Raw genomic sequence first — 14,665 nt, 5'->3', positions numbered from 1 at the left:
TCTAAGACGGCTCACAAAATCGCTTATGTCTGTTGGTTCTTTTCCTGGTGGAGCGAAAAAATCAGCTGGCAACCTAAGACTTTGACCGTAGACTAACTCTGCTGGAGAAAATCCTGAGTCTTCTTTAACGCATGATCGTATGCCTAGCATCACTAACGGTAGTTTTTCGGTCCATTTATCAGACATATCGTTTGCCATAAGCGCACTTTTTAAATGGCGGTGAAACCTCTCCACCATGCCATTCGCTTGAGGATGGTATGCTGTTGTTTTACAATGATTGCTGCCTAATAGCTTTGCTAGTTCTGTAAATAGTTTAGATTGAAACTGTGTTCCTCTATCTGTAGTAATGATAAGAGGGCATCCGAATCTAGCTATATATTGTGTTACAAATGTTTTTGCGACTGTTTCGGCAGTTATATCTGTTAGAGGAATTGCTTCTGGCCATCTGGTATACCGATCTATTATTGTTAACAGGTAAGTGAAGTTATCTGATGGAGGAAGAGGTCCTACTATGTCTAAGTGTACATGATCAAATCTTCCTTTCGGTATATCGATTTCTTGGAACGGAGAACGGGTGTGTCTGGTTACTTTCGCGATTTGGCACCTTTCACAGGCTTTACACCATGAGTTAATGTTTTTGTTCATTGCGGGCCAAAAATATTTAGAAGAAATTAACTTCCTCGAAGCTCCATTTCCAGGATGGGAAAAACCATGTAATTTACAGAAAAGATTGAACCTTAATTCTTCTGGTATGTATAGGCGATTAGTACCAGTTGAACCTTCAAAATATAATTCTCGATTATTAATGAAAACTTTTTCTAATCTATACTTTGAGTTAGATGGTTGGTTTTGAATTAGGTATTTTAGTTCCTTATCCGTTCCTTGGGATGTGGCCAGAGTGTCATAATCGAATGCTTCCACACTGTTGGTGTCTCCAATTCTTGACATCGTGTCCGCGACGATGTTGCTTTGTCCCTTCAGGTACCTAATGTCAGTAGTGAATTGAGCTATATAATCCATGTGTCTGGATTGGCGTGGAGACTTTTCAGATTTTGTGGTAAAAGCAGTTGTAAGGGGCTTATGGTCTGTTAGGACAGAGAATTCTCTCCCTTCAACGAAGTACCGGAAGTGTTTTATAGATAAGAAAATTGCTAAGAGCTCCTTGTCGAATGTGGAATATTTACGTTCGGCTTCTGAAAGTTGCTTTGAAAAGAATGCTAATGGTTCCCATGCATTATTGTGCCATTGTTGCAATACTGCTCCTACTGCAACGTTCGAAGCGTCAGTAGTAATATTGTACAGAGTGTTGCTTCTCGGATGATGCAGCAACACGGTTTCAGCTATCTCTGACTTAAGCTTTTCAAAAGCAGCGTCACATTCGGGTGACCAAAACCACTGTTCTGTTTGATTTTTTGAACAGTTGGCCATTAGCTGATATAATGGTTTTGTAATTTCGGCAATGCGTGGGATGAAACGGTGGTAGAAGTTTACCATTCCTACGAATCGCTGAAGTTGTTTTAGGCTTGTGGGCTGTGGAAAATTGCTGATAACTTCAACTCTTTCCGGGGCTGGAGCTATGCCATCTTTAGAAATGATGTGTCCCAAGAATTCTATCTCAGGCACTCCTAAAACACATTTCGATGGTTTTAGTTTGATGTCAAATTCATCTAAGCGCCTTAACACTTGGGAGAGATGTTCTCTATGCTGTTCGGGAGAACTGCTTCCTATGAGGATATCGTCTATGTAGACGTAGACAAATGTTAAATCCTGGAAAATTGAATCCATAAATCTTTGGAAAGTGGCACCAGCATTTCTAAGCCCAAAAGGCATTCTTAAAAACTCGTATAACCCAAACGGTGTTGTTATTGCCGTTTTGTGCACGTCTCCTGGAGCTACTGGTATAATGTGATAAGCTCGGACAATATCCAACTTAGAAAAAATGTTACAGTTTTCTAAGTGCATCGAAAAATTTTGAACGTGGGGAATAGGATATCGGTCAGGAATTGTTGCAGCGTTCAATCTGCGATAATCGCCACAAGGTCGCCAATCGGTATCATTCTTTGCAACCATGTGTAACGGTGAGGACACAGGTGATGAAGATTGTTGACAAATCCCTAGTTCCATCATATGTTGAAATTCGGAAAGGGCTGCATTATGTCGAACTGGATCTAATCTTCTAGGCTTGGAAACTGGTAGCTGACCTTTGGTATGAATATGGTGAACTATGTTGTGCCTTACAGGTTTGTTGTAATTAGGAGACTCTGTCAAAGATGGAAAATTATCCAAAAGGTTTGAGAAACTACTATTAATGACAAATAGTTTGGGACTGGGTGTTTCGACTGTGGCAATGCGTGCCGTAACTTCCAAGTTTGTTAATGAGTCGATTAACTTTTTGTTTTTTATATCCACTAGCAATCCGTATTTTTTCAAAAAATCGGCGCCTATGATTGGGTGGTTAACAGCTGCAAGAATGAAAGTATGAGGATATACGCGACGAAGACCTAATGAGACCTGAAGCAGCTTAACACCGTAAACAGCAATGGATGATCCGTTGGCGGCGATAAGGCTATCACTGGATTTCGTCATTTTTCCGAAAATGTTGTTAGGGATGACAGATACTTCTGCACCACTGTCAATCAGAAAAGTTAACTTGGACATGTTGTCGAAAACAAAAAGACGGCAAGTTTCTAGGGAGCCACACTCAGACCCTGCCATATCTGGTAACCCTACTCGTTTTTTGGCACTTTTGGTTTAAAATTGCATGGTGGAACACACTTTGTAGCTGCGTTACCGAACCGTGTATGGTACCAACATTTGAGATTAGGAGTCTTTGATCGATTTCGACCACGAGAAACATTACGATCACGACAACTCGATCGACCACGAGAACGTCCGCGATCGCGCGATAGAGCTAATTTCTGAATCTGATTCTTGAGCTCCATTATTTCATCATGGAGAGATGCTACTTCATGGCTCGAAGAATTTCCCGAAAACCCAGCACACTCGTTCACCGTGGTTCCTTTTGACGCTTCCCAAATCCTATCTGCTATTTCTACTATTTCACGCATTGGACGCTCGCCTAAAGATATTACCGCAATTTCGATTGCCTTCGGCAATCGACCTAACCACAAACGCTTTACCAACCTTTCCGATACATCGGTCGACGATCCTGCTAGTTGCGTCATTCGGCGATGGAACTCTGATGGGCTAGAGTCCCCTATTTCTGCGTTGTACAGCAGCTTCCCTATGCGTTGTTCTTCGCTGGCCGAGAGTCTGGTCATCAGTGCATGTTTTAAACTGGTGTACCGATTTTCCTCCGGTGGCGAGCGGATGACATCTATAACTTTATCCAACGCGTCGGGAGTTAAGGACGCAAGAAGATGGGCGTACTTGGTGTTTTCCGACCGAATGTGCGTAAGGTCGAACTGCGCCTCCGCCTGGATGAACCAACTGTCGGGTGCGTTCATCCAGAATCCAGGGAGTTTGAGCGAACATACTTCCGGATACGACTGCATCGTCGGAGCATTCTGTGGTGGCGGAATATACGGCGGTGTTAGCAATTGAATGTGCTGCGGAGGTGCTGCACCCGCTGCTGGTGGTGGCAGGTTCTCGTCGCTGGGCATCACTGGCATCACTAGGCTGGTAATAGGATCCAATAGGATCACAGCAGGATCAAAATCACAATCGGTGAGAGGATGACGCCGTTGGCACGTGGGTTAGCTTTTGCTAACAAAATGGCGGACTCAGAATAATGTGTGAATCACGATGCGACAGCGATGAATAGCGAATAGCTTCTCGGAAAAAGGTCCGATGAATTAGAACTTTCCTTCCGCAGGCAGGCGATCACGTCGGGGTCACCAATAATGCGATACTCTCTGATTTCTTGCGCATTAAATAAAAGAACACGTGATTTTGCCTGTCGTTGATGTCGCTGTGCGTCCACTCTGGTTTTATTTCCACCTGTCACTGAACTGTCAAATTTTAGCTTGACTGACAGTTATGTTACGTTTGCGTTTATATGCGTTTATATGTTTGGTTGCTGGAGTTTAACCGCTACAAACTAATGCGATCAAATCGTCTCAATACTCCTCCTCCTAAACCTCTTCCGGGCACTACGCGCAGTGTAACACACGTTTTCGTGGGCGATCAGGGTTACCCTCTAAAACATTTTTCACTACGACCTTATCCATATAACAGTGCAGATCCGCCAAATTGCATTTCAACGAATCGCTCAGCATGGCAAAACGTTGCGTAGAATGCGCCTTCGGAATACTGGTTGCTAAATGGCGATGCTTAAAAACAGAATTACAAATAACTCCGGATCACGTTACAACAATCGTGCAAACAGTGTGTTTATTGCACAACTTGTGCATAGATTTTAAAGAGACTGTTGTTAATCCGGGCAATAGTTCCACACATAATTCTAACGCCAATAGCTACAGAGCAAACAACCATTCATCTCGTGAGGCAACAGAGATTCGAGATATTTTCAAGGAATATTTGTCAAGTGCAATAACCGAATAATAAAAAAATTGTTAGATATATAGCACACATGCACACATTTTCCTTTTTCAAAAATATGTTATAATTAATTAGTTTTAATACTTTACGATATCCGAATATTTCTCATATTTTCAATTTTACTTCAATGAGTTTTTTGTCCGTTTTTCTCAATACTTTCAAAGTTTTCCGATTTTTCTGTTATTAATTTCCAACCATGAAATAGTCGAAACTGTTTTTAATTTACGTTACTATAAAGTTCTTTGATTTATTCAATAAAAAATGTACAAAGTACTTATAACGTCTTTCATTTATTGTGTTATATTACTATGTACTATATAAAATTTGCTCTACAAATTACGATTACTTAAAGTGTAAAACGACATGGGTTGATCCATGTTACAAAGGACATGTTCATCTACTTATATGTATTCTTATAAGACAAAATTTGTAATTGTTCGGATGTCGTCATTGCTTTGTTATTAACAACAACATTATTGTACATTAACATTAACATTATTGTTGTGATATATTATTGAATTGATATCGCTAACCGTGCATCTACAGTGCATCCATTTACCATGGGACTAGGTACGCTAGCAGGTACGATAGAAGTTTCTCATAAATTGTGGTGGTGGTCCACCAAAAGGCAGGGTAGCCTGGCTAACGAACCTGGAATGAATGCTAGGTGTAGATGCACGGTAAGGCGAAACTTCCACCATTAACACATTAGTAACACCATTAATACTGAAACCTGGAGGTGCATTGTTCAGAGAAACATTTCCTACGACAGAATCAAACACTCAAAATCACATCATATTGCACATATGTAATGTTCAATATAACGTGAATGTTGCGTGTAGAAGCCTGTAGGTGCGAGTCCTGCACTATGCTGGTAGAGGACCCCAATACGATCACCGTTTGCCATACACCACAGCCACGAAAGAATACTATACCGCTTTGCATACTTACCGGGTACATTCAACTGTCATCCGATTTCATGCTGCTTTCTTTAGCCATTTGTCCTTGTACTTCGGATCACCTAAATCCCAAATTAGCCGGCATTCCTGCACCAGGCTAATCAGTCGCTCTTCATTAATTTTTACATACGTCATGGCTGTAAGTACTACACGTGTTGCTAATGGTGTTGCAAAATAGATTTGATTTGTTTTTGTTTACATATTACTGTTTTCATTACAATTCGTCATTTCAAGAAAAATCAAGTTTAAACACGCAAGTTCAATTTGACTGATATGGTTGCATGCGACCAAATTCAAAATCAAAACTTTTTGATTTGGTCGTGCAACCAAAATGGTCGTAAGACTTTATCTGTCAAATCCCATACATTTTCCATACGACTAGTCGTATACGACCGAGCAATACCACCACCCTAAAGATGGCTTCGTATGCCACCAAAAACCACCCAAGCTCCAAACGTCACACGAAAGGGCGCCCGAAATTGCTCCCGCCGGGCGCCCGAAATCGGTACCGTCGGGCGCCCGAATAACGATGGCTAAGGCAGGTTTTGACATTTGCTGTTGTGTATACACCTCGGTCGTGAAGCGTTACGGCTTTGCTCGATCCTGTCGTCGTGCGACAGCGATCGACGTACGCTGTTCGGCTATCGTCGGCTGTGCGCGCGGCCATCGTCTTGTTCTCTTCCAACGCAACCGTCCAAGCGAAGGGACGTGTTCTGTAGCGTCCCGCCTTATTGTTTTATTTGTGTTAAGTCTTAAAATAAAGTGTGTTGTATTAAGTGTTTTAAATTCGACCGTCTCAGTTTTTATTAAAGTAAAACGAAAGTGACTTTTAAACACAAAAGTGGCGACGAGGACTAAAGTTTAGTGAAAAAAAAGTATACCGCGAAGTGCAATCATTCCGCTCCCACGCAAGCGGCGTCGCAAGAACACGGACCTGAGAGACAATAGTATGGAGGAGGATCAACGTCGTCTCTCGCAGCAATTCGATGTTCCGGGTACCGCGCATCTACAAGCCGGGTTTGGACCGCCGTTCCAGCCGAACGGTGCAACGTTGGATCATCAAGCAGGATCGCCCACCCAGCATCCGCCATCCCTTATCACGGCGTCATCAAGCCAGCATCCGCCATCGCTTTTCACGGCGTCATCAAGCCAGCATCCCCCATCGCTCCCAATGCCGTCATCACAGACGAATTTGTATCAAAGCGGTGAGCCCACAATGTTGCAATTGATCCAGCTCATGCAGCAAGTAATGACCAAGTTGGAGCAGCAGCAATCGGTATCACAACCGCAGTCAGCATCACAGCCACAGCAGCAGCAGCAATCGGTATCACTACCGCAGTCAGCATCACAGCCGCAGCAGCAGCATCACCAGTTTCCCTTCAATCCTGAGCAAATCCTTGATTCGTTGGCCAGGAACATCACGGAATTCCGTTTCGATGCTGACGCAGGCGTAACGTTCGAGAAATGGTATTCGCGTTACGAGGATTTGTTCGTCAGAGATGCAGCCAGGATTGACGATGCGGCCAAAGTGCGCTTACTCCTGAGGAAGCTGGGTCCGTTAGAGCACGAAAGGTATGTGAACTATATTCTTCCCCAAAAACCCCGTGATTTTACGCTCGAGGCAACCATTGCCAAACTGAAATCCATTTTTGGAAAAACAGAATCCTTGCTAACTAAGCGTTACAAATGCATGCAGTTAGTAAAGAGCAAGAGTGAGGATTTTTTGGTGTACGCATGTCGCGTTAATCGGGCGTGCGTGGATTTCGAGCTAAATGGAATGAGCGAGGAACAGCTCAAGTGCTTAGTTTTTGTCTGCGGACTGAAGGAGGAAACGGACAAGGATTTTAGAGTGAAGCTGCTCACTCGCATTGAAGAGCGCCCCGATATCACTCTAGAGCAAATATCGGCGGAATGCAACCGCATTGCTAACCTCAAACGTGAAAATGCAATGATCACTGGTGCGTCGGAAGAGCGTGTGCTTGCATTACCAAATGGCGGCCGAAACCATTTTAAGGGCTCGGCTGAAGGATCGCGCTCGCATCGCACGTTTCGCGATAACCAATCAGGGAGTAAGAAACCGAGTAACGCTTGCTGGCTATGCGGTGGTTGGCATTGGGTGAAAGATTGTCCGAAATCGAATTATAAGTGCAAAGAGTGCGGTGAATCAGGTCATCGGGAGGAGCGTTGTCGCAAGCGGAAGCATCACACCGGTCGCAGAAGCCGCCGACTACCACGGTCTGTTAGAACGGTTAGGGTGTGTAGTGTACGAGCCAGTCGTAAATTTGTGCAGGTTTCCATCAATGGAACGAGTATCCGATTGCAGTTGGATACGGGCTCGGACATATCGGTCATAGGTCAGACCGCATGGGAAAAACTAGGGAAGCCATCATTGGTAAAGCCTACCGTTTGTGCAAAAACTGCCTCCAATGAAAAATTAAAGCTGCTAGGCGAGTTTGAAGCAAGGGTGACAATATGCAACGCCACCAAGCCGGCGATCATCCGTGTGGCTCAGGTCAATCTGCTCTTGCTGGGAGCAGATTTGGTGGATTCTTTTGCCCTTGGCTCCGTCCCAATGGACATGTTTTGTGCGAATATTTCAACGGATACGCACATTCCAAAAGTGTTGCATGCAAGTTTTCCCGAAGTGTTTCGAGGTACAGGGCTTTGTACAAAGGCGCAGATCAAGCTGCAGCTAAGGGAAAATTGCAGCCCAGTTTTCCGTCCAAAGCGGCCCGTGGCTTATGCCATGCAAGCCATTGTTGAAAAAGAGCTTGACCGATTGGTAGAAATGAACGTGATCACTCCCATTGATTACTCTGAATGGGCAGCCCCAATCGTGGTCGTACGTAAGAGCAACGGCAGTATTCGAATTTGCGGCGATTATTCCACTGGGCTGAATGCTGCGCTGCAACCGCACGAGTATCCTTTGCCGTTGCCGGATGACATTTTTGCGAAGCTTGCTCACTGTAAGATCTTCAGCAAAATAGATTTGTCGGACGCATTTTTGCAAGTCGAGATCGAGGAGAGCTGCAGGACTCTTCTCGCGATAAACACGCATCGGGGTCTATACCTCTATAACCGTCTACCTCCAGGATTAAAGATAGCACCAGCCGCATTTCAGCAGATTATAGATGCGATGCTTGCCGGATTGCATGACACATCTGGTTATATGGACGACGTTGTTGTCGGGGGTAGGACGGAAAGAGAGCACGATGAGAACGTCAGAAAGGTGCTCCAGCGTGTGCAAGACTTTGGGTTCACGATCAAGGCCGAAAAATGCGCTTTCAATATGCACCAAATAGAATACCTCGGGCACATCATTGACCGAACAGGTTTAAGGCCGAACCCAAAGAAAATCGAGGCAATCATAAAACTGCCAGCGCCAACAAATGTAAATGAGGTTCGTTCATTTTTGGGCGCAATAAATTATTATGGCAAGTTTATTCCCAGGATGCGGGATTTGAGGTACCCCCTGGACGATCTGTTGAAAAATGAAAGCCAGTTTGTTTGGACCAAACAGTGCGAGAGAGCATTCAGCAGGTTTAAGGAAGTGCTGAAATCGGATCTGCTTTTAACTCACTATGACCCTAGAGCCGACATCATTGTAGCGGCGGACGCGTCTTCCGTAGGACTCGGAGCAACCATCAGTCACAAGTTTGCAGACGGATCAGTAAAAGTGGTGCAACACGCGTCGCGGGCTTTAACAAAAGCAGAAGCAGGGTACAGCCAGATAGACCGCGAAGGATTGGCGATCATATTTGCGGTAACGCGTTTCCACAAAATGCTGTATGGCAGGCATTTTCGACTCCAAACCGACCACAGACCATTGCTCCAGATTTTTGGCTCGAAAAAAGGCATTCCCGTATATACCGCAAATCGGCTGCAACGGTTTGCGCTAACGCTGCAGCTGTACGATTTCGAGATGGAGTACATACCGACGGACAAATTTGGGAATGCGGATCTGCTATCTCGGCTTATTAGCAGATGCGAGAAGCCGGAGCCTGAATACATCATCGCTAGCATCGAGCTGGAGGAAGTCGTAAGTTGTGTGGCCATTGAATCACTAAAATCATTTCCGATTCATTTTAGAGAAGTTGCTACAGCTACGAGAAACGATGCACTACTACGACAAGTGTACCGGTACGTCAAAGAGGGTTGGCCTCGGGGCGTGGCTTACGCAGAGGATTTAGTCCGCTTTCATCACCGAAGAGATGCGCTGACAACCGTGGATGGCTGCATTCTTTTCGGGGAGAGGGTAGTGGTACCCGCTGCTCTACAAAAAAGGTGCCTAAACCAGCTACATCGTGGACACCCAGGCATCCAGCGGATGAAGGCGATTGCGCGCAGTTTCGTTTACTGGCCATCACTGGACAACGACATCACCGATTGCGTCGCTACCTGTGGGCCGTGCCAGGCCGCAGCCAAATCCCCTCAAGCAGTGGCCCCATCATTATGGCCAAAACCATCCGGTCCTTGGCATCGTGTTCACATCGACTACGCCGGTCCAGTGGATGGAGTGTATTTCCTGGTCGTCGTAGATGCCTTCTCTAAGTGGCCTGAGATCGTGAAAACGGCGAGTATTACCTCATCCGCTACAATTACCATCTTGCGAGGCATATTTGCTAGGTTTGGACCACCGATAACATTGGTCAGCGACAATGGCCCCCAATTCACCAGCGAAGTCTTCAGCGAGTTCTGCGAGCGGAACGGCATCGAGCATATTCGAACTCCACCTTTTCATCCACAATCGAACGGCCAAGCTGAGCGGTTCGTGGACACGTTCAAGCGGGCGTTGAGGAAAATACAGGTGGGAAGTACGTCGCTGGAAGAAGCATTGGATCTGTTTCTTCAAACCTATCGCTCCACACCAAATCCTGTTTTGGCGCAACGCACCCCAGCCGAGGTGATGATCGGAAGAGCAACCAGAACAGTTCATCATCTGTTGCGGCCGCCAGCGTCATCAGAGACCATCACTAGGAGCGATATTCGAGAATGGCAGCCGGGTGATTTGGTGTATGCTAAGGTATACAAGGCGAACTCTTGGAGCTGGGCATCTGGAAGGATAGTTCGCAGAATGGGTAATGTCATTTACGAGGTGGTTACCCAGGACCAGCAAAAGCATCGGCGTCACGTGAATCAGCTCCGACGTCGTGTTGCTGGCCCGGCTGAACGGAACGAGCGAACGGAGCATCAACTACCCCTATTTATCCTGTTGGATGAATGGGATTTGCCGCATCCTTCATCTCATCAGCCAGCGTTACCCGTGCCGTCGCCCGCATCGCATCCCACATCATCATCAGCACCGCCTGCGCAGGTAGAGGCGCAGCGAGCATTAGCATCATCGCCAACAGCACCGGCACATTTAGAAGAGCAGCAAGGACCCCCGGCTAATAGCAGGAGCAACACACAGCAGACGCGGCTACCACGACGTTCTTCTAGGATTAGAAGATTGCCACGTAGGTTCAGCCCGTACAGGCTGACTTAAAAGGGGGAGGTGTTGTGTATACACCTCGGTCGTGAAGCGTTACGGCTTTGCTCGATCCTGTCGTCGTGCGACAGCGATCGACGTACGCTGTTCGGCTATCGTCGGCTGTGCGCGCGGCCATCGTCTTGTTCTCTTCCAACGCAACCGTCCAAGCGAAGGGACGTGTTCTGTAGCGTCCCGCCTTATTGTTTTATTTGTGTTAAGTCTTAAAATAAAGTGTGTTGTATTAAGTGTTTTAAATTCGACCGTCTCAGTTTTTATTAAAGTAAAACGAAAGTGACTTTTAAACACAAAATTTGCAGTAGCCAAAAAATTGGCAACGCTGCCAAAAACAAAATTTTCGGTTCCATCCTGCCCCTCTCCCACCATTCCCTACCAGTTCTTTTTTTCTTCTATGCATCCCCCAATCATTTTATTGTCTATATTTAGAATCGAACTCGTATTGTATGTGTTTGAATCTCTAATGTGTTATGTATTTGTCTTTTACGTCTGTGTTGAATTGGGGGCTAATATAGGGCTATAAAAGCACCCATGATGGAGTCAAGCGAAATATGCACTGCTGTGTATGCACTTCGTCATGAATTTGCGCTAGATGCACCAAATTGATGGTGCAGTAAAAGGTCGGTATGTATTTTGGTTTCGTTGAAGCCTCGGCCTCAGCGAAAAGTATTTCATGAATTGAATGGCGGTATAAATAGTCTGTATTTAACATTCATTTTTAGACACTGATTCCAGTGGAACAGCATCATCATTACCGTCATGAGTTTGTCTCGTCTTGTTTTCGTGTGATCGTAGCGTAAACTATTGTAAATACATTAGAGGAGCAAATATTATGTAGCAAGAACTCTGCTTGCAAACCATTCGTGCGATTATAATGTCTCTTTTATGACGCAGAATATCACATGCACATTCAGAGGTCGGTATCGCTGAAGAAAATTGTAACCCGTTTTAACCACTGCAAGATGGCACTGGAGCTGTTGTGCGATGTAACAGGGTCATTTACGTGTTTAAGGACCTCTTCGGGTACAGGATGAATCTGTAACATAGTAAAAAAGCACATTCATACGACATAAATTTCTTTCATTCCTTTGGTTCTGCCGGCAGCTTGATCATGACGGTGGAACCAGTTGCACGAACATGGTGGTGATACAGAAGCGAATGACGCTTTATTCGCAAGGGTAGAAGCTGCAGAAGACTCCTCACTGTTATTTTCTGCATGGAAACAACTGTATTTCACACAATTGCAGAAAAAATTGGTTCTCTTCTGCAGCGGCTTCTCTCATGCTGTTTACGTGAGCTTCTTGTTCTTCTTCTTGGTGAAGGTGTGACAACCAATATGCTGCCCAAGGTACCAACATCAACAATAGCAATGCCCCCGAAGGTGGACTAAAACTTGCAAAATGTTGAAAAATCGTCTGAATGTTAATAAAACGTGTTTGTAAAATTAGTTAAAATCTTCTTAAAGTCATATCAGATAAAATTGCTGACCATAATGCAGTAAAATGCCTTAAAAACACGTGCCCTCTTGAACTGTGTAGCGTAAATCGACAATGTTAGCCCGTCCGGCTGTCTTTTGCATGCTGGGCAAGTTGCCAAACTGACAACGTCAACTTACAAAATATAATAATGTGGAATAAGATATGCGAAGCTGCCCTATAGCGTTACCACTGGTATAACCTGTACAGTATAGGAGCGTTATAGTGGCAGCTAACAACGGAAGCGGCAGGACACACTCGGGTCTCTTTCTTGATTCATACGCCGAATAGATAGGACGCCGAATAGTTACGAACATTTGTTAAAGTTAGGTTAATTAGGTTAGTTAGGTTAAAACATATTTAAATGTTAGAATAAATAACATATTATATACAGGGTTTCACAATAAGGTTACAGATATTGTATCCCAACAGTATTCGATCGTCCGTAGTTCATTTTACATGCAATGGGAGTTTATTTGTAGTTCAATCGTTTCACTTTCCATATTGTTCCTAATATGTCATTATGCGTCAGTTTATCCTGCTAGTTCGTAGTGTTATCAAGAGTGTATTCAAACACAACACATAACATCCGTGAAATCTTTCCTAACTAACTTCTTCTTCTTGGCCCGCTCACAGTTGAGCACGTCGTGCTGACATGGCCAGGTCACCAATCCGTTTCCAGGAGACTCGGTCCAAGGCTGCATTCCTCCACCCCCGGCTGCACCTGATCTCCGACAGGTCTTGCTCCACTTGATCCAGCCAACGAACTCGCTGCGCTCCTCTGTGCCTCGTGCCGAACGGGTCACTGGCGAGCACCTTCCTGGTGGGGCAAGAGTCCGGCATCCTCATTGTTGCCACGGTTCATATACAATATCTAAAGGATATAAATAACAGGTTAGCAAATGTCAAAGTTGGTGACAGCAGGACGATCGATCGTGGCGGGTACTGCTAACCACCGCTAGGTGGCAGCCGCACAGGTTCGGGTCTTGGGGCGATGACCTGGAGTTTGGGAAAGATATAAGATTGCGCCATCGCGAAATGCAGGGAGTTATAGTCAAACCAGCAGCGAGGCGAGACAGTTTTTTAAAAGGTGTGTGAAAAGGTGCAATAAAGGCGAACGTTTGAAACGAGTCGATCCGCGAGTTTTTTAAAACGTGTCAATATTGCGAGAAAAGTACTCACTCCTCTTTAAAGGTTTTGGACCTCGTCAAGCGAGTGGTTAGACGAGTGCAATTAATGTTAACACTCATCACGTGCCCCAGCCATCGTATCCTTCCGGCCTTAGCCACCGTTAGGATGTCTGCTCCGCCAAACAGCTCAGCTAGCTCGTGGTTCATTCTCCTTCTCCACACTCCTTGCTCAAAAATACCGCCAAAGATTGTCCGTAGCACCCGCCGCTCGAAAATGGCGAGAGCGTTGGCGTCCTCCGCCCGTATTGTCCTAGGAAGCTAGGACAGCTAAGCGAAGCCTAGGAATTGGAGAGATCGGGTAAAAATCGGGCCCCTGATTCGAAGCCCGCGCTTCGCATGACACCTTCCAGAGCGATGTTGAACAGCAAACAGGAGAGTCTGTCACCTTGTCTCAGACCCCGGTGAGATTCGAACGATTCCGACAGCATGTTCGACACCCTCACCTTGCACTGCACCCCATCCAAGGGGCGCAAGTCTGCAGAAGAGTATGCGGGACAGGATCTTATGGGCGGCATTAAGAACTGTGATGGCTCGGAAGTTAGCACAGTCTAATCTGTCGCCCTTTTTGTAGACTGGGTGTATGACACCCAGTTTCCACTCGTCCGGTAGTTCTTCCTGGTTCCAAATCCTTAGAATCAGCCTATGCATGATGACGGCAAGCCTCTCCGGCCCCATCTTGAACAGTTCTGCCACCAGTCCATCACTGCCAGCTGACTTATTACATTTCAACTGTTTGACGGCGCTGATGACCTCGTCCAAGGATGGCGGGGGCACTTCGTCTTCGTCATGTTGGTTGCCATTCTGCTGCTCAATTCTGCTTCCCGTGCCTCGTCCTGTGTTTGCTGTATCTGCTCCGTTCAGGTGTCCGTCGAAGTAGCACTTCCACCTGTCGATCACCTCTCGCTCGTCCGACAGGATATCTCCCTCCACGTTGCGGCACATTGCGATCATGGGAGTAAAACCGCTTCGTGCCGCATTCAACATCCTGTAAAACTGGCGAGTTTCCCCCGACTGAGATAGCTGCTGCATCAGTAG

Source organism: Anopheles moucheti, chromosome 2 (genome assembly GCF_943734755.1).
Source record: "Anopheles moucheti chromosome 2, idAnoMoucSN_F20_07, whole genome shotgun sequence".
Taxonomy (NCBI): domain Eukaryota; kingdom Metazoa; phylum Arthropoda; class Insecta; order Diptera; family Culicidae; genus Anopheles; species Anopheles moucheti.
The sequence above is the reverse complement of the archived record's forward strand: the minus strand, read 5'-3'. Positions refer to the sequence as shown.